General features: G+C 47.2%; 1 pseudogene; it reads left to right on the top strand.

Annotated features, from left to right (window-relative positions):
* The first annotated feature begins 6,750 nt into the window (after window positions 1–6,750).
* Window positions 6,751–6,993, top strand: LOC142021231 (small ribosomal subunit protein eS27-like; annotated as a pseudogene).
* Window positions 6,994–7,195: the final 202 nt, after the last annotated feature.

Here is a 7,195-nt window from a genome sequence, read left to right as displayed (position 1 = left end):
CTAAATGATTCTGAGCGTGGGACTTCCAACATTGGCCCAAATCTGTTCCCACTGTAGCCAATGGTAAACTCCCCTATTGACTTCAACAGGAGCAGAGGTAAGGTGGAATTCTCAGAAGCACTCAGTGTTCACCTGTTTGTCTGCATGCAGCCAGCACCAGCTGTTCAGGTGTCATCCAGAAAAATGCACTTCCAGTAACCTGCATAGAACTCAGTGTATCTACACTGGAGGACTACAGGGAGGAGGTGACGTGGGAGTGGAACTTGTGTTTCATGGGTATCTAGCACAAGGTATGTGATGATGAAGCCCATGAGCTAGCTTATTGTGCTTGAAATAGCTGGACCTAAAAACAGTCAGTAGCTGAAGTCTAGAGAACCATAGCAAAAAATAACCCAGGCACTTGATCAATGGAGGCTGAGAGAGACTTTCAGAAATTGGAAAGTTGTCCTCCTAACAAGAATGGTTTGCATGATTTTATCTGACAGAGCCCTGGCTCTTGGAACTTGGAAACACAAACTGGACAAGGCATTTCAGAAGCCCACGGGGAGTTGTATTCCCAGACATGGCCAGAAGGCAGGTGGCAGTGGGATTCCTTGAGATCAGAATTGCAAAAACCTGAATACACAAGCTTCTCGCACACAGGATGGTCAAGCAGATCTCCACTAGAAAGTTTTGCCATTTTAGAAGTGATGTTACAAGTGTGATTTCTGGTGACTTTTTATACTAGAAAAATGCTCTTATGGACAATAATGAGAAGTCCTGTGGCACCTTATAGCCTAACAGACTTTTTGGAGCATAAGCTTCCGTGGGCAAAGACCCGCTTCATCTTTGCTCACGAAAGCTTATGCTCCAAAAAATCTGTTAGTCTGTAAGGTGCCACAGGAGTTCTCACTGTGTTTGTGGATACAGACTAACACGTTCCCCCTCCAATACTTACAGACGTATTACACCAGCATAAAAATGCTTTTGCCAGTACCCTTTTTTTGACTGAGGAACCAGTTTCAGCTATATTAGCAAAAGCACTTTCTTTTCATATAAATTGCTTCCACCCTAGGAGGTGGGGTGTTGATGTGGATACACTGGTATAGTTCTGCTAACAAGGCGCACATTCTCAAGAGGACAGATGTAGCATGTCTGCTCTGACACGCCTGCCTTGCTAGACACTCAGAACAAAGATCTGAGGAGGACTGAAAAGAAAGAAAAAAGAAAAAGCCTATATCTCTGGAGGAAGAGCCACGAAGTCCAGAAGAAATCACTTATAGTGCAATCAAGTGTAAGTGTGTGAGACAAAGAGGATGTTGTGTTTTTCTTCTCTGTGGGCTGTGTCCATTGTGTGCTTTCACGGCATTCCAGGCAGAAAGGCGCTCATCCTTTTCCAGAGCAGCAGTGCCAGGTTTAACCCAGTGCTGGGTTGTGTGCCACATTCTTGGATGAGTGGCACAAATGTCCGCGTTTACTTATAATTTTGCAGACGTTTTTTCCTCAGACTCGTACCCCCGGGGAAGCGGAAAAAAAAATGCAGAGCTGAGTTTCTCATGATATTTTGGCTCTGGGTGATGGAAGACCAGATGGTGCTTTATTCAGGGCCAGTAAATGGCCACCTGAGATTGCAGAAAAACATCCCATAATGCCAAGACATTGGGGTAAATTTCAGTTCCTGCAAAAAGCTACTGTCTAAAGAGGCAGTGTGGTCCAATGGATACAGAACAGACTTTGGAATCACCATTCTGTCCACTCCTCTCCCTCTCCTCTGCCCTGGGACCTTGGGCCAGTCACTTCATCCTTCTTGTTCAGCCTGGATGTTCTTTTGGGTAGGGAGTGTCCCCAACCATGGGTATGTTCAGTGCGTAACACAACAGGGCCCTCGTCTTGATTAGGGCCTCTAGACCCTCGGGTAATATTGTTTATTAAACACAGTGTGAGTCCTGCTGTTCTGTTGGCCTCAGTGCTCAGGTTTTGGCACATTTCTTAGTGATTTGATACTGATGAGAAGTTACTGAGCTATAGCAGAGCAAAGAATTATCAGGATTTGTGCTACGAATTGTCATGCTCCTGGGTCAAAATTGTCGAAGTTCGCAATTAGGTTAGCAGTGCCCATGGGATGAGGTGGGCCAGGGCCGGCTTATTATTCTGCTTTCCCTGATTCTTCTGAATGCTCCAGTGTTTGCAATAGCATGGGAGCTCGACTAAGGAATTTCAAGCAGATGCTGCTGCTCTGTGTAGCTCAGCGCAGGACAAAAAGGGACGAGCATGAGCGAGAGATTGAGAAATGAGACACAGCTCTGGTCTCTGGATCTGCCCCCGTCAGAGCTCTGCAGGCAGCTGAGGGCTTTCTTTGCGACAGGTGTCTCACATCCCTGGGGCCACGTGTGGAAAGGGCAGGAGAAATGCACTGCCAGGGCCCACCTCCAAAAGAGCGAATGCAAGGAAGTGAGAATTTCACTGGCTAGCCAGGGAAAAGAAGGCCCTCAGGAGGGTGAAATGAGGAACACAGTATGGGGAGGAGGGGCACCGCATGGTGCTCTTCACAGTGGCCAACTGAGCTATAGCTATGGCACGTGCTTGGAGACACTCTTCAGAGGAACAGTGAGTCAGGTGGTGCTTGCTGCATTTTGGCACTTGAGACCACCAGCCACAATCAAGACTCAGGGGGCGAGGCAGGATCATTCAAACACATAACTCAAGCCCCAGGCCTTTCTCCAGCTGAATTCTCACCTGAGCTGTGAAATGCAAAACACATGGTGGAGAAACAGAACAAGGCAAGCAAGCAGGTCAGAGATCACATGATATCCAAGAGCATGCACATGTACCTCTCCGATGCCCACCAGTCAGCAGCACACCACACTCCGGTGTTTGCCCTGTCTCCTACTAACCACGCAGGGGTCGCCAAAGCCAACTGCCCTGAGCAGCCACCAGGAAACCAAGAGCTTCTGAAATATCAGGGCAGTTGTATTAAAATCTCAACACCGTGGACAGCCCCCGGCTGACAGAGCCTCGTTCTCAAACACACACCTCTCCATTATAGCTTATTCTACACGCCACACTGAGCTGGGGCCCTATTTTATATTCATCACACTATTTACATTTCCTATTCTACTCAGGACCAAAGCTGACTTCATACGCTCCGGTCCTCTGCTTTACAATATGAAGAAGTACCTCCCCAACTAACAGCCTGCTGCTCAGCCTCTTTCTACTATTAAATGTTTCTTTCCCTTTTAAGTATCTCAAGGACTAATGAACTTTACTGGATTTAAACTGAATGCTGCCTCCAAACTTAAATATGGAAGTTTTAACTTCACTTAGGGCTAGTCACCACTAGAAGCAGTGGGGGTGGGGGGGAGAGGTGACTTATTTATACCTCTTTGTGGCACAAGCTATATGAAAGTGGCAATGGAGACAGAGGCCCTACTGTACAGCCCTTGGCCCTCTGGACTGGAGGGAGCAAGGCAGAAGGTAATCCAAGGCTACATCTACACTATGAGATAAATTTGAATTTAAGGCAGTTAGCTCGATTGCACCAAGTGATTGCCTTCACTGTAAATACCATTAGCTCAAGTTAGGGAGCACTAATATTGATAGCGTAATATCATCGGAACCAGGTGGGTGTAGCGTCATGTTCAAATTTACCAGTTGGAATGAAGGCTAGTGTGGAAGCGCCGTGTCTTTGAATCAAACTCATTAGCTTCCAGAGGCTGACTGGTGCTGTTGCACCTGGCTCCCGGCTGCCTGCCACTCATGGAAGCCAGGAAACTGACCAGCGCAGTAGATGGCTCCCTGCCGTGCCTGGCTCTCGGCTCCCCCGAGCCAGGTACAGCAGTGCTGGTCAGTTTCCGGGCTCCCGCAAGTTGCAGGAAGCGGGAACCAGGCAGCAGGGTGTGCGCTGCCAGAGTCGGGGGGCTGGTGGAGCAGGGCCTGGGGGAGGGGGCAGAATGCAGATCTGAGGGAACTGTGGGATACGTTCCCATAATGCATTGCTGCAAGAGTCGCTGTTTGGCCATTCTAATGTGGCATCACTAACTCGACTTTGTGTGGACTTTGGGGGAAGTGAGGATACTCAAAACTGAATTTGTAAAACCCAGCGTTACAAATGTAATTTATCTGGTAGTGTAGACATAGCCTGAGTACTGGGGGGATGTTCGGTTTCTTTTTTTATTAAGTTAGGCCTTTTTATTAATTTACTAAACAGAATCCCTGGGCACCATACCTGCCCACAGCACTTTCTACACACTCATTTCAAATGCACCTGTGAGGAGAGGTGCCTTATTTGCACTGACTTGCGCAGGGAATCAGGTATGTAGCTCTCTTCAGTGCTTTTCAAAGTCACCCCCACATTTGTCCCCACAGCATCAGGCAGACAGTAGGTGGGGGTTTGGAAGCACACAAGAACAGGACCATGGAACCACACTTCAGGTCTCTTGTAGTAATAAGCAGCATTGAACAGAGGGAAAAAAAAATCCCATTTACTCCCCTTTCAGGGAACAGGAAAGAGATCTGCTAGAGTACAATAAGCGCTCTGGCACAGTGCAGGGAGACACGTCATCGTGTGTCACATGGGATGATACTCCCTAGCTGGGACCTGAGGTTGCTAGCACAATGTAAATAATAAATCATGATGCTTTTCACCACCTCCCTAGCGCCCCATTAGTCTAAGGATCTTAAAGTGTTCCCCATCCATCCATTGACTGTACACTGCAGCCTCCCTCTGAGGCTATCATGGGCAAAGACCTACTTCGTCAGTTGCATCTGATGAAGCAGGTCTCTGCTCATGAAAGCTAATGCTCCAAAATATCTGTTAGTCTATAAGGTGCCACCTGACTTCTTATTGTTTTTGAAGATACAGACTAACATGGCTACCCCTCTGATACCGCAGAGGCTAGGTGCTGTTTACAGCCAATTAAGCCAGGGTACAGAGAGGGTAAGTGACTTCTCAAAGGTCACCCAGTTAGTCAGTAGCAGAGGGATCCAGGAGCCCTAACTCTCCTTGACTTGCTAGGACCACTCTAAACATCTGGTTTCTTGTACTTCCATTGTGAACCTCAGTTTGCCAGTCTGTGTGCTGTAGTCTGGACTCTGCAGTGTGCTTTGGAGGGATGAAGGCACTGTAGTAAAGAAGTAAATTAAAGAATCAGCCTGGCTGCACCTAAATGTCTCACAATTCCTGGCTCTGGAGTAATCACGGTGGAGTGATGTCTGCTTTTCCAAGCACAGCAGATACTGTGGTTGGCAGAGATGCCTTTAGAGCTAAGGCCCCCTTCAACAAAATACTTACGCATTTGCTTAAATACTCTGTTGAGTAGGGGCCACAACGCAGAGTTTTTAAATGGGTGCCTTTCAATCCATCCAACCATGACAACATCATCACAGAAAAACAGGCCTCAGCTCACTGGGAGCAGAATCCCTGCTTTGAGCCAACAGGCATAAGCCCCAGTTGGCTTCTTTATTTTTCATATTCTCTTTCCAGATCATCTGATTTCTCCTGACTGATGTTGAGAGCAGGAAAACTAGAGCCAAGGGTAATTTTGTTCTTTCACAGATGCTGGGTCCCAAGGATGTACAGATTGGAAGGTTTGGGGGACATGGAAAAAAAAAACAGTTTGCTTATTTAATTTCTCTTTGTTTGCCCCTGTGCACTGTGAGCCCCACGGGAGGTTAAATGGACACGGCCGACCAAACAGCCCTTCATCTGCCTCCTGTTTCATCTGCAAGCACACTCCAGCCATGAGCTGTTGTAATCTCATAATGGATGAGCCAAGAGTAAATGCCTTTGAAAACATAAGCAGCAGGAATCAAACTGAGGCATATTCTTATTCCACCGCTGTTCTGTATGTCTGTGCCAACATGCTAATACCCTCATGACAGTCAGGTTGAAAGGGCCGGAATTCCATCACCCTGCCATGCCTGGCCATTGATTCTGCTGTGGGTTAAGAGCCTGGATTACTCCTCTTCATGAATACATGTAGACAAATTCCACTGTGGAGGTCTAGGAGTTCTATTACCCCAGTCTAATTAATGTTCAGTTTCACACACATGCCCTTTTCGGGATCGGCAAATGGAGTAAAGGTTAAGGAGATCAAGTACAAGGGAACAAATTCTGCTGTCAATGACCTCCCCCCCAGTTTCAATTGAATTTCTTGGGGAGAACAAATGGCATCACTTAAGCTTGGTCTACACTAGAAAGTAAAATCGATTTTAGATACGAAAATCCAGCTACAAGACTACATAGCCGGAGTGGACTTATCTAAAAATCGATATTTGCCACCATCCATGCAGCAGGAGGTCAAAGGGAGAAACTCTCCCATTGACTTCCCTTACTCCTTGTGACTGCCAAGAGCACCAGGCTTGACAGTGGTGCCAGGACAGTTCGATTTGGCGTGTCCCCTCTAGGGGTGCTAAATCGCACTCCAGAAGATTGACAGTCAGCATGTTCATCTTCCCATGAGTGTAGATGTGCCCTTAGTCAATATGTCAGGAACAAAGCATGCCAGAGCTTCTGATGCATGTGGACACTTCACTGATGATAGGGACTTCTCTTAGTATTGTTTGAATAAGAGCGCTAGGGACAGATTTTCAAAAGAGACTTTTCTCATATTTGTGCAGCTAAGCTGGGCCTTTCAAAAGCATCTAAGTCCTGCTGACTTTCAATTGCTTGGGTGCTTTTGAAAGCCCCCAGCCATAATTTTCCCATGCGGGAACAACTTGGCACAGAGCTGCATCCAGAATTCTCGGAAAGTTCTGGCCTCTCATGTGCGCATGCCTTTGGCGAAGGTCCTGCTGCATCCCTCCCCCGAGGAGAAGCAGAAACACAAGAAGCAGCATCTGGTCCAGAGTCCACATCCATGATGTAGAAGTTTGAAATGCCTAGGTTGCTATAAAATCACCACTATGTTCATCCATGCACAGACCGGTTTTCTGGGTTGGCTGCTCAACTGTGCTGCACCAGCCTAGTGGAGGAAAGGCAAGGCTTACAGAGGACACTCCTTCAGACGAAAGTAGCACTAACCCAAGGTGTGTCTGAGTTGGGGAAGACTGCCTGCACAGCTGCAGCACAGACAAATACAGGTGGTTCAGGAGCATGGGATTCAGCCACCCAGCAGTATTGTCAAGATGTGAGCAGAAGGCTTTTAAAACACATCTATGAAATGTGATGCGGAGAATGACTTTCATGCTTTCCCTGTAGCTTCACCCATCTAGCAAT

The sequence above is a fragment of the Carettochelys insculpta genome, chromosome 15 (genome assembly GCF_033958435.1).
Source record: "Carettochelys insculpta isolate YL-2023 chromosome 15, ASM3395843v1, whole genome shotgun sequence".
NCBI lineage: Eukaryota > Metazoa > Chordata > Testudines > Carettochelyidae > Carettochelys > Carettochelys insculpta.
The sequence above is the reverse complement of the archived record's forward strand: the minus strand, read 5'-3'. Positions and strand labels throughout refer to the sequence as shown.